The following is an 18850-nucleotide window of genomic DNA, read 5'->3' on the forward strand; positions in this document are numbered from 1 at the left end:
GATGGGCTCATCCTTGGTCGACCTTGGTTCCACTTTGATTTTGTCGAAGCTTAAGGTGACCCTGTACCAGTCTGCTGAGGAAGACACTAGGTAATTACTTTTGAGAGGATGGGAGGGAGTTGGGAGGGTAGAGGGAGAGAGGAAAAGAGAGGGAGAAAAAGAATGAGAGATTCAACCTATAGGCTCAGATGCTGGCAATAGCCAGCAAGTTGCACAACAGCCTGGTCTGGGCCAAGAGCAAAGCTAGGAACCAGAAACTCAATCCGAATCTCCAACCAGGGAAAGGAATTTGGTCATTTGAGTCAACGGTGCCGACCCCGTTAGCAGGAAGATGAAGACAGGAGCATGAGCCAGAAATTTTATCGAGGCATTGTAAAGAAAGACATGTGTGCTTAAAAGGATTTTAGCCAGGAGGCTAAATGCCTACCTACCCCTTTTTCTTGTTCAGTGTTATGTGCCCGATCTCTCCAAATCTGGGTGTCAGCCTATTTCAGCTAGCAATGCTCACTACCTTTGCTCTTTGTGAAACACTGTTTTGCAATGTTATCCTCTCCATCAGATATGGATTCCTAGACTGACTCATCGTGAGCTACTCTAGTTCCTAACTACCCTACTTGCACGGAAGTACATTGCAGAACCCCAAATTTCCTCTTTTACAGCTCCTGGTCCCCATTCTGTGATTTGTTTTTAGCGTATATAGAGGCACAATGTCCCTGTAAACATTCTCTGATGAATACATTTGAGGCACAATAAAAGGTTCTGCCTCCTCTTGAAAAGAATAAAAGGACCCTAAGAAAATATGCACTTAGAAAGAATTTAATGAAACACAGACTCCTGCCTTCTCTGTGCCCCATGTCTCCTGTTAATTGGGACCTTCAAATCCATGGAACAAAATATTCTGTAGACACTCCCTGGGAAATAATAATTTTGTAGTACATTTATCCTTAACAAAGGTCTTGCCTGAATCCTATTAGTGTTGCTATGACCTGATAAAGTAAGAAATAACACCAAAATGAGCTCTGTACCTGAACCTTAGTGTACTAACTACTGTAGTTTAAACCAAGATCCCTTCTTTTATAAGAAAAATTGTCACTTAAGGAAATCTTTTCCTGGATCTGTTGTTTTACTATGAATACAAAATGCATGCAGTGCAGATATCAAAGTAGACCTTCTAAATTTGAGGTAATTTAAACCAGTTTTGAACAAAAATTTACTTTGGGGCATAGTGCGTCACCTAGTTACACTTCTTTTTTTTTGATATAGAAATTGCATGTGTGTGCTTGTGTTTTAACAAAATTTTTGGAACATAATGATCAATATGATTAACTTTTTAAAATTTAATTGACACATAATAAAGATGCATTTCTGGGGTATTGTGTGATATTTTGATGTGTGTACACATTGTACCATGTTCAAAACACAGTAAAATATATATAATATATAATATAATATGTAATATATATATAAAAAATATATATCTCCAATCATGTATCAGTTCTTTGAAGTGAGAACAACCAAAAAGCATTCTCTTCTAGCTCTTCTTACAATAATAAAATATATCATAGTTATTTATGATAATCCTACTGTTACAGAACACTAGAATTTGTTTCTTCTCCCAAATGTGACTTCATGTCTGTTGACCATCCTCACCACATCTTTCCCCCATTTCTCCTGGTCTCCAACCCCTGGTAATCACTATTCTATTCTCCAGCTCTCTGAGATCAACTTTTGTATCTTCCACGTATGAGTGAGATCATGTGATATGTTCATTTTCTTAATGTGCATATGTATTTGTATGAAGCAGAATGTAACTATATTAAGAGATACTTCACAAAGTTTATGAAAATGGAATTAGAAGATAAGCCTGTCCATGCAAAGCTTTGTCCATGAAACACACTTCTGATGAACTGTGGAAGACCCCTTCTGGAGTGCTGAGTCTTTCCTGGGGGTCCTATTAGGAATTAATTTAGAGACAACAAAATACTGTGGAGACATTGATTGAAACTAACTAATAACTGGGGTCCTCAGCATGAAAAGAGTAGAGAAAGATACTGATAAAAGGGAATATATTAAAACCCTGCGATCATAAATTTTATTTTGGAAATGTCAGATAGAGTTCATGATGTATTTACTTATTAAAGCAAAAAGATTTCCTTGCCCTGTCCACAAAAACAAATAAACCAAAAGCATCTGCCACAGATAGACAATGATCAAGCTAGTGGTATGAGAACTCTTGGTGTCCAGACCATGTGCTGTATCTGCTGCTTTTTGCTACAGAGAATAGGGATGCTGAAGAAATGGCAGATTGTAAAATTGCACAAGATGGGATCAGAACAATCTCGTCATTCCAACAGAAGGGAATCATTATTTCAAAAAGATCAGGAGCCAATTTAAAGAGGCTTCCACTAGCGCAAATGAGGCAATTTGAGAATCAATAAAGAGCCCTTAACTGTAATTGTTGAAACACATCAGGAATGTTTAGTTCTGTGCTTTCACATTGATGGCAAAATCGTAAATATTGGTGGATGTTACTGAAAACTAGTAAACAAAGAATCAGGCTTTATCTTGTCATTCTTGCAGATTGCAACAGTAATAGATCTATGCTTCCATTATTGCAAGATTTGAGCTAATGTGGGAGAATTGCAAAGCTATCGTTTGTTTGCAAAACAGCTAGTGAATCTAGGTATTGTTCATCAAAGCCTGCTAAAATCACAGACACTCAAAAGAAAAAAAAATTACTGTTACGCATTTCCCAGTGAAAGGACACAACACCACCTATCAAGTTGTACAGTCAAAAGAAAAAAAAAATCGGGATGTAAATCAAGGCTCTAGACCTGTAAATTTCCATGAAAAATAGGAGATAGAGGAATGTACGAAATGACTCTTGGAAACATTCTCTATAAACTTCAAAGCGTGAAAATTTTACAAGACAAATACAAATTGTAAGAGAGAACATAAAGTATGTAAGAGAACAAAGACAAGAAAATTGATTAAAGAGACATTATGGTTCGTGAAATAAGCCAATCTCAAAACACAAATACAATGTTCGATCTGTGGCCATTAACGTAGGAATGAAATAAACATTTGTTGATATGATTGCTATTTTTTTTAAAAAAAAGGATTTATTTATTTTTATTGGAAAGTGAGATATACAGAGAGAATGAGAGACAGAGAGGAAGATCTTCCCATCTGCAGATTCACTCCCCAAGAGGCCGCTATGGCTAAGCTGTAGAATCTTCATCCAAGTTTTGTTCTATTTTACAGTTTGAAAGGCAGATTTACACAGAGAGAAAAAGAGACAGAGGTCTTCCATTCAATCTTACACTCTCCAAGTGGCTGCAATGGTTAGAGCCGAGCTGATCTAAAGCCAGGAGCCAAGAGCTCCCAATAGGTATTTCACATGGGTGCTAAGACCCAAGGACTTGAGCCACCCTCCACTGCTTTCCCAGTCTAAAAGCAGGGAGCTGGATTGGAAGCGGAGCAGTTTGGCCTAGAACTGGTGCCCATACCGAATGATGGTACTAGCAGCCAGATGATTAACCTGTTGAGCCACCGCACCAGCCCCCGTTGTTTAGAATTTCACTGAAAACTCCGTCCATTTCTGATCTGGCACTAGTCAAGTAGCAAGCTTACTCTATTTTTGTTTCTCAGTCATTGCTGTGTAAGCTGACCAGAGGAGATGTCTGTCGTGTGGGTTGTTGCCTCTGCTATTGTTAGCTCCTTTCAGTTAGTGCACGTTCACAATATTTTTCTCATAAACTTATGTGGATAGTCTGCCATTGTTAGCTTCACCTTTCACATAATCTGACCCCTCATCAGCTTTTTAAAAGCATCAACGAGTTCACCATTCTTATGCCCACGTCTCAACCATAAGTTTAAATTTTTTCTTGCTTCAATTGCAGCAAATTTTCAAGCTCTTGATGGGGTGCTTTTCAAGCTGATGTCTTACTGTCCATGCTGCCTCAAACTGGATCCTGTTCAGACATATTAAAACAAATTAATACAAGTTTATTCTGATGCAAATAGTTTTGAAACTCATGCATGGTATTCACATAATTTGCATTTTCCATGAATTCTTTAAAGACCCCTTGGACCAGAATATAAAGGCTATGTAAACAGTTGTTTTTTACTCAGATGTTTATTGACTCACAAGGAGAAAAGGAAAGTTTGCTCAGGACAGAGGTAGCCATAACAGGCCTAACCGCAGAACGCAAATGGGTGAGCAATGCTTAGAGCATGCGTCCTGGAGAGATGCTGAGGATTTGTTCAATGGCACAGGGAACAGCCCGGGCACACTGCGCATGACTACAATTACCACGCCAGGGCACACGGCACATGAATGCAATCGCATACATTCAGTGCAGTGCTGGGCATACAGCCAATTCAAGCTTCATTTTTAGGACTTCCACGAATTTCCATTTTTATTTGAAATATATTCAATCTGAGATGTGGAACTACTGGATTCAGGGAACTGATGATACATATTCTTTGGATCTCTATTTACAAAACTAAAAATGTTACCAAGCTGATAACTTAAGATTTAGCAGTAGTTGCGTATTAGAAGATATTAACCTTATGTTTATAATTTTAAGTTATGAAAATGGAATTTTGTTTTTTTAATTTAAGGATGCAAACTGAAATATCAATGAATAAATGATATAATGTCAAATATATGCATCACAATAATGAGAAAAGTGACAGATACAGACGAAACCAGATTAGGAATTAATAATTATTGAATTTGCATGAAAGTTTGTGAAGTTTTATGAAACTGTTCTGTCTCTGGACTATATTTTCAAGTTCTGTTTTGAAAGTCTGAAAATACGTAACTCGGGTACATTAGCTATCTACCATTTGTCATTTAGGATTTTTAAAATTTTAAAATTCCACTCAAAATTCTGCTTTGCCCATGTTTGGTCTGGTACTTGTCACGTAGAAAATTTGCTCCATTTTAGTTTCTCAGTCATGACTGTGGTCTCCTTTTGAACAATAAAATGAAATTTAAAGAAAATTGAAGACTTTTATTTTACACTTCAAATAAATGTGTTCATTAGAAAAATACCAGAAAAAATATTTAGATAGATCTGACTAAAAATTTTGCAGCTTATGCATACATCATGTCTAATTATTCTGCTAATTATATAGTATTCGGAGAAGCAATGTAAAGAAAAATTTAGAATTTTTTTCTTAAAAATATTACCAATTAAATATATGTTATATTTATTTCTTAAAACAATATTTTAATATAAATGTTAAATTGTACTTAAAGAATTGATTCATTAGCCAAGACACAAATGTATGCTTAACAGAATATATTTTGAAGAGTCTTAAAGTCTTTTTATAAGTGTTTATGATTTTAATGATGCTGGTTTGCTTCTGAACTCCACTTGCTAATAGAATAAGGCTTAACATAAGTGCAACCATTTTAAGAATAGCCGCCATGTTAGATGTAAGTTTCTGTTTCCCCGAAATGAAGTAAGTAGTATAAGAATGAGGAAATTGTTAGTTGTGGTTTTGAAATAGGCCATCAGAGTAAAACTAGCCAATAGCAGAAAAAGGTCAAGTTGTTTGTGTAAGTTTATGATATGTGGTTTTGGGACAATAAAAACCCTGGAGAAATGTTGTTCGGGGCAGCAGCAGCTACCAGGAGTACTGGAGCGTTGCTGCCCATTCGCGAATGAAATAAACCTTTTGCTGTTGCATCCTTCGGCTGGTGTGTGCTGCTTCACCGAGCGATCTCACGTCCCGTTCAGAAGGCCAGGAGGCCAGGACGAGGAATTTGGCCTCGGTCTTAACAATTTTTCATATGCACAATTTAGTCATTTTTTAGCATGACCTTTTTATACTCAAAGTGTCTCAAAATGGCCAGTGTATTCATCCCATCTGCAATGTGATTTTGTCATATTCATGGTGTCTTCTGCTTTGTAAGGCAAGAAAAGATAAGTAATTCAATCCATAGAACCTGTAACATTGGTTATCTCATAGAATGAGGACGTATTTGGTCATTAGAGATGTTATCCCTAAAAGTTCATTGATCGTGGTACCTTAGTGTGAACGTAAAGTGCGTGTGTCTGAAATGGTTTATACCTCCAAGCCAATTACCCAGCTGAAAAGCCTCCCAGTGGAAATTATAAGAAATTGTATTGCTGAAGCAGCGCATCCTTTTTTTATTTTTTAAAAATAGATTTATTTACTTATTTATTTGGAATAGAGAGCAAGTGTGAGAAAGAGAGCAAGAGTAAGAGAGATCTTCCAACCTCTGGTTCACTTATCAAACAGCTATAACAGCCAAGTCTGGGACAGATCAGAGCCTACAGCCAGAAACTGCACGTAGACCTCCTTTATGAGTGCCAGGGCACCTATATGAATACAGGGACTCTACATGAGTGCCGATGACCCTGTATGCGTGCCAGGTCTCCTATATGAGGGCCAAGTACCTGATTTGTTTTTCCACTGCCTCCCAAGTACATTCGCAGAAAGTTGGCTTTGAAGTGGAGCAGAAGGCACTTAAACTGATACTCTGCTTTGGCATGTTAGCATCACAAGAATGTAGTTACAGCTGCTGCACTACAACGCGGACCCTCAACCTGCAGTGTTAAATTCTTCCCTCTGTCAGTGATCGCTTCCCTTCAGTGAGCACCGTCTTATTGTTCATGGTTGACTGGTGTGTTTTCCTATATTCACTGGTAAGTTTTATTGATTATAAACAACAGAAAATGTAATCTGTAAAAACTAACAAAGCACTCTGTTTCCTTGAAGACATTTTCTGCCCTGTCAGCTGCTGCATCCTCCCCGTGACTGGTGTCTTTTATGAACTCAGGGGTCACCTTCTGGGTTATGACCAGGAGTGGGTGAGGGACATGAGTCTTGCTTTACCTTTAACTTATGTGGACACTCCTTGACTACTGGATGGATGTAAACAGTATCTGTTGAGCCACTATCAATGTTTTCTCAGTTGATACAGAGTCTACTTTATATGTTCCATTTGCAGAGCAATATGCCAAATGTAAGGGTTTTTTTTTTTTTGTATTATAAAAAGTACAGGTTCCATGTACTTCACAGATATAATCAGCACATACTACTTTCTTCCCTCCATATTTCCTTCCGTTTCCTTCCTTTATTTCGTTTTCCCTTTAATTTCACAATGAAATGGTTTTAATTTACTGTATAGTCCCTAAGTTAATCTTCTACTAAATGAAGGGTTCAACAAGTAAAAGTAGTTCCACAGAACTACAGACAAGATGTATAAACAATAATAAATCCTGTAAACATTACGGCTTCTTGTTCTCTAATTATTAGCTACCACAAATCAAAGAAAATATAATATTTGTCTTTTTGAGTAAAGCATATTTCACAAAGTGTGGTGGTGTCTGATTGCATCCATTTAGTCACAAAAAACAAGGTCTTATTTTTTCATAACAGTAATTTTCAATGGTGTATATATGCCACATTGTCTTTCTCCAGCCATGAAGTTCATGGACATCAGGGTTGATTTCAAGTCTTAGTGATTGTGAGTTGAGCTGTTATAAACACAGGGTCACAGGTAAATTACTTGTTGATTTCATTTTCTTTAGGCATATTTCCTGGGGTGGGGGTGGATGGCAGGTTCATAGGCGACATCTATTTTTTAGATTCCTGAGAACTCTCCACACTGTTTTCCGGGTTTAAATTTCCAACAACAAAGTAATAAGGTAACAAATTAGGGAAATAACACATTTTTTTGTTTTCTTATTTTTGGATAATAGCTTTCTAACTAGTTTAAGGTAAAACCTCACTGTGATTTTATTTGCATTACCCTGATGACTGGTCATCCTAACCACTTTTTCATATGTCTGATTGCCATTTGTATTTTACTTTCTTAAAATGTCTGAGTATGAACTTTGTTCGTTTCTCAACAAGACTACTTGCTTTTTTGTGAATGTTGAGTTTATTTAACTTCTGACTTATTCTGGATGCAGATCTGCTATCAGAGGCATAGTCTGCAAATATTTTCTCCGGTTTTGTTGGTCGGCTTCTCATTTGGTTGAACTTTTCATTTCTTTCCTCTCAATTTTATTATTTCTTTATTACTACTAATTTGGGATTTGGTTGGTTCTTGTTTTCCTAATTTCTTGATATGTATGACTAGGTCATTTAACTGGTAGCTTTCCAATTTATCACTGGTTAATTGCTCTATATTTCAATAAAATTCTATTTGATAATATCACTGTAGCTTGCATTTATATTTTGAAACCACTAACAATGGGATTTCTTTTCCATTTTCTAGCCCAGAGAGAGCACTGTGAATATGTGTGTAATAATTACCATGTAATTTAACAGAGATACAGCAATGTTATGTTGTAAATATGGATATGCTGTAAAATAGGACTTGTATGCCAGGTTATGAATCCAGAAAATGCTGAGACTATGTCATATCCACTAAATATCTCATATTTATTCATTTGTATTCCTAGACAATGGAAGGATTGCAGCCATTTACACACCCATATTTGTGATACATAAATTTAAAAGTAGAGTTTCAACATTCAGTAGTAGTTAAAAAAAAAAAACACCTTCCCTACATTTGAGGAATCTTATACTCTAGCATATGAAGTCAAGTTAAACAAGATCAATCTGGACGTAAATGCAGAAAGACAAAGAAAAACAATGATGAAAAATGAACACTTTAAACATCACTTTGTCCTGTTTAGGCTGTTGGGCTGCCCCCAACCAAAGCTCTGAATTGTTTTGAACATATCAGCTCTCGCAGTCACCACAATGTGGTAGGAGTACTTGTAGTAGGAAGTGAGATATATTTGCCATCCCTAGTTTGGACTTAATTAACCCTTTTGGGGGGTGTTAAGTACATAAATCCATCATTATTGATTAATGCTAAAGCTAACTGCACAGTGAATGATTAACTAAACCGTGGTGAGCATCATTGTAGTCAGAATAAGTCCTTGCACTACACCAAGAAAGTAGTCGACTAGCTAACGAAAGCTAACAGTCTGGAATCCTTTTACAAAGCAACTGTTTTTATCTGACAATATTTTTGTTAGCATTTTTGTATCAACATCCATCAAGCACAGGGAGCTGCAGTTGTCTTTCTTATGATAGCTTTGCGTGGATTTCATGTTAAAGTATGCCAGCGCCTTGTGCCTGGTGCAATGACTCAATGGCTAAATCCTCATCTTGCAAGTGCCAGGATCCTGTATGGGCACTAGTTGGTGTCCTTGTTGCTTCACTTCTTACCCAGCTCTCTGTTTATGGCCTGGAAAAGCAGTAGAGCATGCCCCGAAGCTTTGGGATGCTGCACCAACATGGGAGACCCAAAAGCAGCTCCTGGCTCCTGCCTTCAGATCAGCTCAGCTCTGGGTGTTGTGGCCATTTGGGGAGTGATCAAACTGATGGAAGATTGTTCTTTCTGACTCTCCTTTTCTTTGAAAATCTGTTCTGCCTTTGCAATAAAAATAAATAGATCTTTAAAAAAGTATGCTTGTCCCATAAAATGGACTACAGCATGGTCCCTTTTCTTCTATTGTCTGGAAGTGGTGTGTAGAATTGGTATCATTTCCTCCCTATTATTTGATGTTTCCAGTGAGATTGTCTGGGCCTGGAGAAATCTTTGGGCTAAGATTTTAAACTAAAAATCAATTTTTAAAAATGGTTATAAAATTTTTATGACTATTCTTTCCTCAACAGTCTTTTTAAAGTAAGATTTGTGTACCATGACATTCATTTTTAGATGTACAGCCCAAGGAATCTGAGAAAATTGGTTGTTTTGCAGCTGTCAGCACAATTCAATATTAGAAAGGTCCCATCTCTAGAAAAGCAACCCCATCCAGCCTTACCATATGTTTTATCATTGCTGATTTGTGTTTTCTGGACATTTCATGTGACTGAAATTATAAAATACCAGGGATGAATGTCCAACTCCTTTCAGAGACAATAAGGCCTATAATATTTGTCCATGTTGCAGGATGCATCATCTTTCATTTCTTTTCCTTCCCAAATAGCACTTTCTTGTATGGCTATATTACATTTTACATATTCAGTCACAAATGGTGGTACATTTGATAATTTTAATTTGGGGATATCATTATTGATCTTCCTATGAGCCTTCATACAGATGCGTTTGTTTGCATAGAGGTTTTCATTTTTCTTTGGTAGATTCTTAGCACTGAAATATTTGTTTGATAAACAAAATTAAACTGTTTCCCATAGTGAGTGTCCCATTTCAGATCACCACCAGCAAATTATGTGAATCCCAATTTTGAAATATCTTGGTGTAGTTTGTTGTCTTCCATTGTTTGGTCAAATCTACTCTAGTGGGCTGAAGCAGCATCTCACTGTAGTTTCAATTTGCACTTCTCTAGCAGCTAATGATGTTTCCTATCTCTTCATGCTTATGCGTTCGCATATCATCTCTTAAAAATGTCCACTTTGGGGCCAGCACTGTAGAATAGCAAATTAAGCCACTGCCTGCAGTATCTCAGTATCTGTAGTATCTGCCTCTCATATGTGTGTGGGTTCCAGTCCCAGCTGCTTCTCTTCCCATCTAGTTCCCTGTTAATATGTTCATTAATTTGGTATTTCAATTGTGTTATAAATCCATTGAGTATTTTCTCCATTATGTTTAATCAAATAGGGCATTTTTGACAGATTTTTCTTTATTTTTTATTGGGAAGGCAGATATACAGAGAGGAGGAGAGACAGAGAGAAAGATCTGTCTGATGGTTCACTCCCCAAGTGAGCACAATGGCCAGTGCTGTGCCGATCCAAAGCCAGGAGCCAGGAGCTCTTCTGGGTCTCCCATGCGGGTGCAGGGTCCCAAGGCTTTGGGCCATCCTCAACTGCTTTCCCAGGTCACAAGCAGGGAGGTGGATGGGAAGCAGGGCCGCTGGGATTAGAACCGGCAACCATGAGGGATCCTGGCTCATGCAAGGCGAGGACTTTAACCACTACGCTATTGCACCAGGCCCCATTGGATTCTCTTCCACAGTTCTCAATTGTTTGCAAAAATTACCAATTGATTTTGTATGTTTTCTCTTCATTATGACTTCTTTCTCATATTAAGAAAGTGTTGTTTGAAGTCCCCATGTGATAGTTCTAAGCCATGGATCACATGCAAATATTGTAAGTCCTGTGTCTCTTCAGATTGATTTGTTTTATAATTATTTTCATTTGAGCTTCATGTTTTACACTGTACAGTAATAATAAGCATGTATATCTCACGCTTTGAAATGAGCATGCTTTTCCTTCTTCCAAGTGTTTAGTGTGGAGTCTCTTTTGTGTTTTCTCTGTTGTGTTAGTCTCTTTAGGAACCAGGGTGAATTTAAAGTTGGCTGTTGCTAAGATTACCTTCAGCAGAGCAGACAGCATCAATTTCAGTGTTACCTTAGGCTTGTCCCTTTCTTGGCTTTGGGCCACCCCTTTCTGCTTCTCCAGAGGTGAATCTGGCTCCTGTAAAAATCCAAGATATTTTTATTACTACTTTGTACTCACTGTTTGCTAGCCTGATAGCAAACGGCAAAAAGGGGGCTTTTTCCCACATCTTTGCTAAATCCCATGCCCCAGCTGGCATAGACAATCTGACCTCAGAAGTGTGGACTTTGCCAATGTCCTTGCTTCTCCTCTGGATATGACCCTGTTTCAGCACATCTCCTTCCCTGTCTCCGGAGTGGAGTTGAGCCTCTCGTTTCCCTCAACCTTTGCCTGCAAATTCAGCAGGTGTCCATTTCTACCCTGGCACAGTGGTCAGATGGCCTTCCATGCAGATTACATCTCTTGTTCTTTAGGGGAGGTGACTTTTGGTAGAGTCGGATTCTCTCCTTCTTACAAGGCTAGTCCACCAGTGTCCACAGGTGACTACAATTTCCCCACCTTCAGCTGACATCAGCTGTGAGTATTCTCAAGATCTCTCCCCACTCTGCTGTGTCTGTCAGGGAAGCTTTTGGAGGAACACCTCTTAGAAGTAATAGCATGTAACGGTGTCATGGATCTTCATTAAACCTCGCTTGGACTTCAGCAATTTGTCAAAATATTTACTTCACTCTGCCGTCAGATTCTGTGGTCTTCAGTGGTATCTGTGCCAGGTAAGGAAATAGTCAATTTCTATGGTTCCCAGCTGGAAATTGCTCCTCTTTAGTTTTTATGTTGTTTGTCGTATGTCTTTTTCAACTTAATAGGTTTAGAAATAGTGTTTTACTTTTCATGTTCAATTTTCTCGCTTTTTTTTTTAACCTGGGTTAAAGCAATGCTCTCTCCTGCTTTCTTTATCTTTAAATTTGAACCAAGTTTCTCTTCCCTCTTAAAGTTCAGAACTACAATTGGTAGAGTACGGAAATGATATGTGGAAAATTCTTTACATTATCTGTTACTAGACTATATTTATTTGGTAAATGAGTACTTCCTTTGTTCCATTCATCTTATACAAAACATGATATTTTAAAAGAGGTATCCAGCTAATTAATGAAAGTATAGCCAACGTAGACTAAGAGAAATATCCCTGATCCATGAGCGAGATACTAAGATTTAATTTCCAAATGTGTTTTATGACTACTCACAGTGACTGTTTCATTCTCACGTGATTCAGCAGATGCAAACCTTCACGGAGGCTTTCCCCCCACTTTCTGTTGAGTTTAGAGAAAAGCATGCTACTGTGACTATGCAAGAATTATGTTTTTAATTAAGAAGAAGGATACAGCAAAGGACTATTAAGTCCAGCGTATGTGTTCATCAGATTTAATCAAAACTGTCCAACTCCACTGGGTATTATTGCAAAATTAGAATGAAATTCTCCTGAGAAACAATTTTCTTGCAAGGTTGCAAATATCAATTTTATTTTTCATTTCATTTACTCTGCAGGCCAATCCAAAAATAGTAGATAATCCAATAATTCTTTCTTTTATGGAGCTTTAGAACCATTTCCCCAGCCAGGTTATCTTGGTTCTTTCTGAGTAATCATGAGCTGTGTTTGATAGATGCTATCTCATGCAGCTTTACACAGCACAGCCAGTTAAGTATCTGATCCTGAATTTATAATCACTACATCAACGAGACTGGCTTTGATGTAAATTCTCACTTTGCTTATTTTCTCAAGTTTTGTGTCACTCATAATTTGCTTTACTAATTTATTATTATTACTACCACTACTTTCCATGACACAGTTTTGCAGCTACAGGGCTCTCACCCTCTCTTTTGTTTTCTCCCTCTCTGCTTTCATCATCTACCATTTTGCCTCCATATTATCACAATAGCATAGTGCTTTACTAACACTTGCAAGTGTAACTTTCTGCTATTTGAGTGTTTTGTGATGTTGCTTTTGGAACAAGTCTTGTGTCTTTTCTAAACGTTTGGCCTAAGTTCCTTACACCAAGTTGGGTAAAAACCATCAGGTGTCTCTTTCGGTGATTGTGGCACTAGACAGGTCACCACATTAAATGGAAACACTTCCCAATTGGTGATTGCTGTTTTAGGTGAGGGGAAAGACAGGTGTGCGGCACAAAATCCAATGCCACCGTTCTCTGGGCTTGATCTGGGACTTGGTTTAAGTTCTTCAGGAGTAAGAAACAGTGATAACCGCCCCTTCAATATGAAAGCAAATCTGTTGTGGAGCCATCTTCAAGTGGTGGCTATCTAGCTGGTGTGATTTTAGATTCCCTTGCGCTGCTACTATTTTCTCCAGTTAATCAGAATCTTGAGTTGCTGGCAGGCATTGAGGACAATATAAGAGGATATAGTCAGTTTCTTGGAAGCTCAATCTTTATTTCAACATACTCATTACTTCTGGGTTATGACCTCCCTTTATGGAACAGCTTTGTGTCTCTTCTAATTTTTATTTTCAGCAATAACTATTAGCTGGCCTGTATCCTTAAATTATTTTACACTCAGCAACTAGAATGATTTAGTTTCTTAGTAAATAACATTCTGACCACAAGAGACTTGCATGCAGATTTTTCCAATCTTTCCTTTGCTCCTTCCTGGTGGGGTAGTTGTGAAAAAATTATCCAGTTCCAGAGAGTCTTACTTCCGTCTATTACATAATGGGGTTAAGAGTTCCTGACTCATAACCTCACTATGAAAATTAAATGCAAAACATTTAAAAGACATTAGATATGGTTCAAAATCACAAGCGACAGTAGCTGCTCTTGCTATGAAGACCACTATTACTACTGAGGGTAGTCTACCTAACATCCCTCCACAACATCCCTTTGTGTTCAAATTGAAAGTCCAACTTCTATCAAAGGCTGCGGGACCTTGTAGCTTCTCTTCTTCCTCTTCTTTAGCCTAACATCTCACCTGCATGCTGGACACAGAGTCATGGGTGCACTGTCCCTCAGCCCCCTACTGTCTGTGCGTTGCTCTCTGGTGCCGTTCTGGACCTACAGCTTGTCTGGTCCTGCCCGTTACACAATCCACGGCACCCAGGCCAGCCTCTGGCCACTTCCAGAACCAGCCTCACAGTACCTGGCAGGGGCCCCAGTGGCAGCATGCTCAGACGTCTTCGAGAGGGAATCTCTGCTAGCTTCCTTTCCTTCCTCCTGCCACGCCACTTTGTGCATTCCATCAACTCCTCTCTAACCTGCTTCTCTAGAGACAATCCCTCTGCTCTGTGTTTTCCAGGTGGAGCCTTTGTTAACCCCCATCTGTTGAGCTACTGCGTTTTCTCCCTCTCTACCTCTTCTACCTCCTGACTGACTGATACAGTGTCTTCATTCAGGTCTCCACTGAAACCGCCTCTTTGACCTCCCAAGAGACTCTCACTTCTATCGTTCAATGAAACACTCAACTCCTTTCATTCTAAGTATTTTTGCCAACTGTAATTGCTATTTGACTCTTCTATGAATAAATTAAATAAATTTCCCTTTTATATCAGTGTGCCTATGACTAACACAGTGCCTGGCACAATGCAGGTAATTCCTATTGCTGCCTCTGCTACCTCTGATTCTCACAGCAGGAAACCTTGCTCCAAAGAAAAAGTGTTTTTTGTGGGTTTTCATGGCCTCTGCTCACCTCTCTTCCTGGTAAGCAAAGAACAAGCCGTCCCGCTTTGTTGTGGCTAAATTACTTCCTCTGGGTGAGTAATGATGGGAATGCAAGGGTTTTTTTTTTTCTCACCAAATATTTAGAAAAGGCCTTGCAAATTTAGGGAGCATCATTAAAATTATCCTTGCAGGTAACAGAGAGAGATTACTTTTCCTTCTGCTCATTCTAAAATGGGATTAATATTAGTAAAGCAGTTAACTTCCTGTATTGTATCAATCACTTTTGACAAGCAGTCACTAGGCTTCAGAAGAAACTGCATTATACTGAATCTCATTTATTGCCCTGATCCTACAATGGCCTCAGTGTCTCTTTATGTGACAGGAAATCAGAGAGAGAGAGAGAAAGAGAGAGAGAGAGAGAGAGAGAGAGAGAGAGAGAGAGACTGTACTCAAACTTCTGTACAGATGAGCATTTTCTGAGCATTTTCTGTTTTTAAAACCTGAGTATTTCCTTTCCTCATATTTACCTTTGTTATGAAATCATGCCTCATAGGTCACTATTCTGATTTTCATCTTGTAATAATATTTATTCCCTGTTAGACTATCTGTGTATCCTCTTTAGTAGAATAGCTGTTCTTAGAGACAAAGAAATGTGAAATATTTCAGAACTGAAAATACGGTGTAGAGGGGGACACTTTAAGGTCAGGTTTTCATAAGCATGTCCTCACATCAATAGGAATTACTCTGACCAGCCCATGGCACACTCTGGTCTTGGTTTTGTCCAGTAGGATGCAGGGAATCAGCATCTATTTTCCTTGTCTCTCTTTTTTCTAAATAAGATTTATGTATTTTCATTGGAAAGCCAGATCCATGGAGGAGAAAGAAAGAGGAAGATTTTCCATTTGTTAATTCACTCTCCAAGTAGCCACAGTGTCTGTAGCCACAATAAGCCGATCCGAAGTCAGGAGTCAAAAACTTCTTCTGGGTCTCCCATGTGAGTGCAGGGTCCCAAGGCTTTGGGCCATCCTCAACTGTTTTCCCGGCCACAAACACATAGCTGGATGGGAAGTGGGGCCACTGTGATACGAGCTGGCATCCGTATGGGATCCTGGTGAATGCAATGTGAGGACTTTAGCCACTATGCTGCCACGCTGGGACTTCCTTGTCTGATTTTACTGATGGAGTTTTCTTAAAACTTTTTCATTGCTACTTACTTCTCTACCCTTTCTTCCAAAGATACCTCAACAAATCTCCTTTGGACAATGACTCATGTGTCCTTCAAATGTTAACAACTCCCAGTTGTGGATTTCAGATTCTATACGGTATGTCTTGCTTCCAAGTTACTCTCTTGCAGTATCTCTTAAAAGTCTTCTGCCCGGCCCTAGATACAACTCCTGGCATTGTTGCTCATCCCTGACCCCACAGGCTGGCAGTCCCACTTGTCAGCTGTGGTTTCCACTCTGCATTATGCAAGCAACATCATAAAGTATCTTCGCAGAAAAAGCAAAACCCTGCTCTTTGCCACAACATGGGAGGACTAAACGTTTTGTGAGGCAAACTAAGCATAGAAAGACAGACAGTACATATCTCCCACATGGAAGCTAACAGAAGCCTCTTGTTGAAATAGAGACTACAACAGTGGTTATGAGAAAATATAAGTGGGGAAGGGAAGGGGACAGAAAGAGAATGTAGGATGTACAATTACAGTGAGATTGCAGGCCTAGTTTTGTAGCACAGCGAGGAGACAATGGTTAACAACAGTTTACTATATGTCAAATAGCTAGAAGATTTTGAATGTTTCCAATACAAAATAATGATAACTATTTGAGGTGACGAATATGCTAATTAAAATGTTTTTATCATTGCATTCTACACATTTGGATATAGCTTTTGCTCCTTTGCAGGGAGGTCTTCAGTGATATTCATTATGCCTCTGTCTCTTCTTTTGCTCTTGGTCATTGTACTTCTGGTTAGAAGATTCTCTGTAGGGCAGGTTTTTGAACTGTGTCACCCATAGGTCTGCAATTCGTTTTTACTGATTGCATTTGGAACCTGGCTGCTTGTTTGCCATCACTGTGCCACTCCCTGCAGCGAGTTTCAGGTCTGATTTCTTATGTTAGGCTTCCACCATGGTCTCTGTAGCTGCAGCCCCTGGTTCACTCCTCTCCACCTCCGGTCATCCCATGAGGTGGTTGCATTGTTGTCTGTGCAACCTTTCTCCTACTTCTGAATCGAGCAGTTCCCAGTGCTAGGGAGATACCAGGTGTCCTAAATAACTAGGTTGTTAGTGGTGCTGATCTTGCCAGAACCTGGTGGCTATTAGGTCTGAAAACCACCCAGACCTATTTTGACCCGTAGGATGCCAAAGTCGGTATTATTTTCTCTGTGGGACCAGTGTAATGCACTGAGCTGAAAGTGAGTTCACTCCCAGCTCAGCACATACACAGCTCACTGTTCTTCCTCCAGTCTCAAAGCCTTTGACATACTGTATGAAAGGGTGCTTGATGTACCATTGGTATAATTCTGAATTTGTTGGCTGTTAGGTCTGGGGGATACACAAACCTGTTTTAGGTGGAATCTGTGGGATGCCATGTCGACACAATGTACTGAACTAGTAATGGCCATCGATGGAACTCAGTTTGCCACTCACTGACTGCCACGAGGGTATCTGGTCACTTCAACAAGACTCAATTGTCTCCTCTGCTTTCCTGTGTCCATCCATCTCCGGGTGCCCCTCTACCATTGGACTGTCCTCTCCTATTTTCTGGAATGTGTCCAATCTGCTTCACCCTCGCTAATGATGCTCTGTTTAAACCTGTCCTTACCCTATTCTGCCATATTGATTCTCCTTCATCCTGTGCTTTTTAAACCGCAAACATGGTCATTTAGCCAGAATTGCTCAAAAACTGTGTTCTCTACACTAAATTACAATCACCAAAATAATGTATAAAACGAAAGAATGCATGGCCTTATAGGCAGGTAGAGAATGTTCCCTTTTTCAGTGTGTGAAATGAAATGCAGTTTTAATACAATGACTCTCTTTTGGACAGTGTTCAAGCTACAACTACAGAAAACAGTATTGGATATGTTTTAAAAAATGAAAAACAGATTTGCTGATTTCACATAAAGGAAAGCCTTTATTTTCCTGATGCAGCTGTTTTTGGGGAACAATATAAAAATATTTACTTTGCTGTATTTTAAACACTTGTTTTGGCCTTTAAAAAAACATTACATTTATTAAGAGCTCTTACTGGCTCAGAATTGAAATAGTAGGTTTAGATTTTGAAAATGTTGATATCACGAAGTGAGGGATACTTTTTCTCCACAAGACATCAGAGATTTTATTTGGGGTGAGTTGTTGTTACTGATATCTTACCTCCTATTCTGAATGCAGGAAAGTTCCACCTTCCCAATCAGTTGAACAAGGAGTGACTAATATCCTTGGCAAAATAAAGTAGCGCCCATTCACAGGCTAAGAGATAATGACTTCTGCAATGAAAATCTCCTCAAGAAAATTTCAAGACCCAGCCAATGGAAATATCTGTTACAGCAAAGGAGAGTGCCTGTCAGGTTGTTGATCCTCTTGAATATTTTTTTATGCACACATTGGATTCTGTGCAAATCCAATGTCAAGGCAATGAAGAACCACAGAGTGAGACTCAGGAGTGAAGCAGGAGGTAAAACTTCCCTGGTTTACCCTTGTAGCTCCTTTTGTCTCCTGGAAACTTGTCCGTACATGCCAAGGCAGCTCAGAAGAAAGTGAGTATTTCATTGTGCAATTCTGTACAAGTATGAAAGCCAGGGCTCATATTTATGAGCTGAAAAAAGGAACAATACACAATGTAAAATAATTTGAAAGAGAGGAACTGTACACAACTTTAGAT

The sequence above is a fragment of the Ochotona princeps genome, chromosome 6, assembly GCF_030435755.1.
Source record: "Ochotona princeps isolate mOchPri1 chromosome 6, mOchPri1.hap1, whole genome shotgun sequence".
Taxonomy (NCBI): domain Eukaryota; kingdom Metazoa; phylum Chordata; class Mammalia; order Lagomorpha; family Ochotonidae; genus Ochotona; species Ochotona princeps.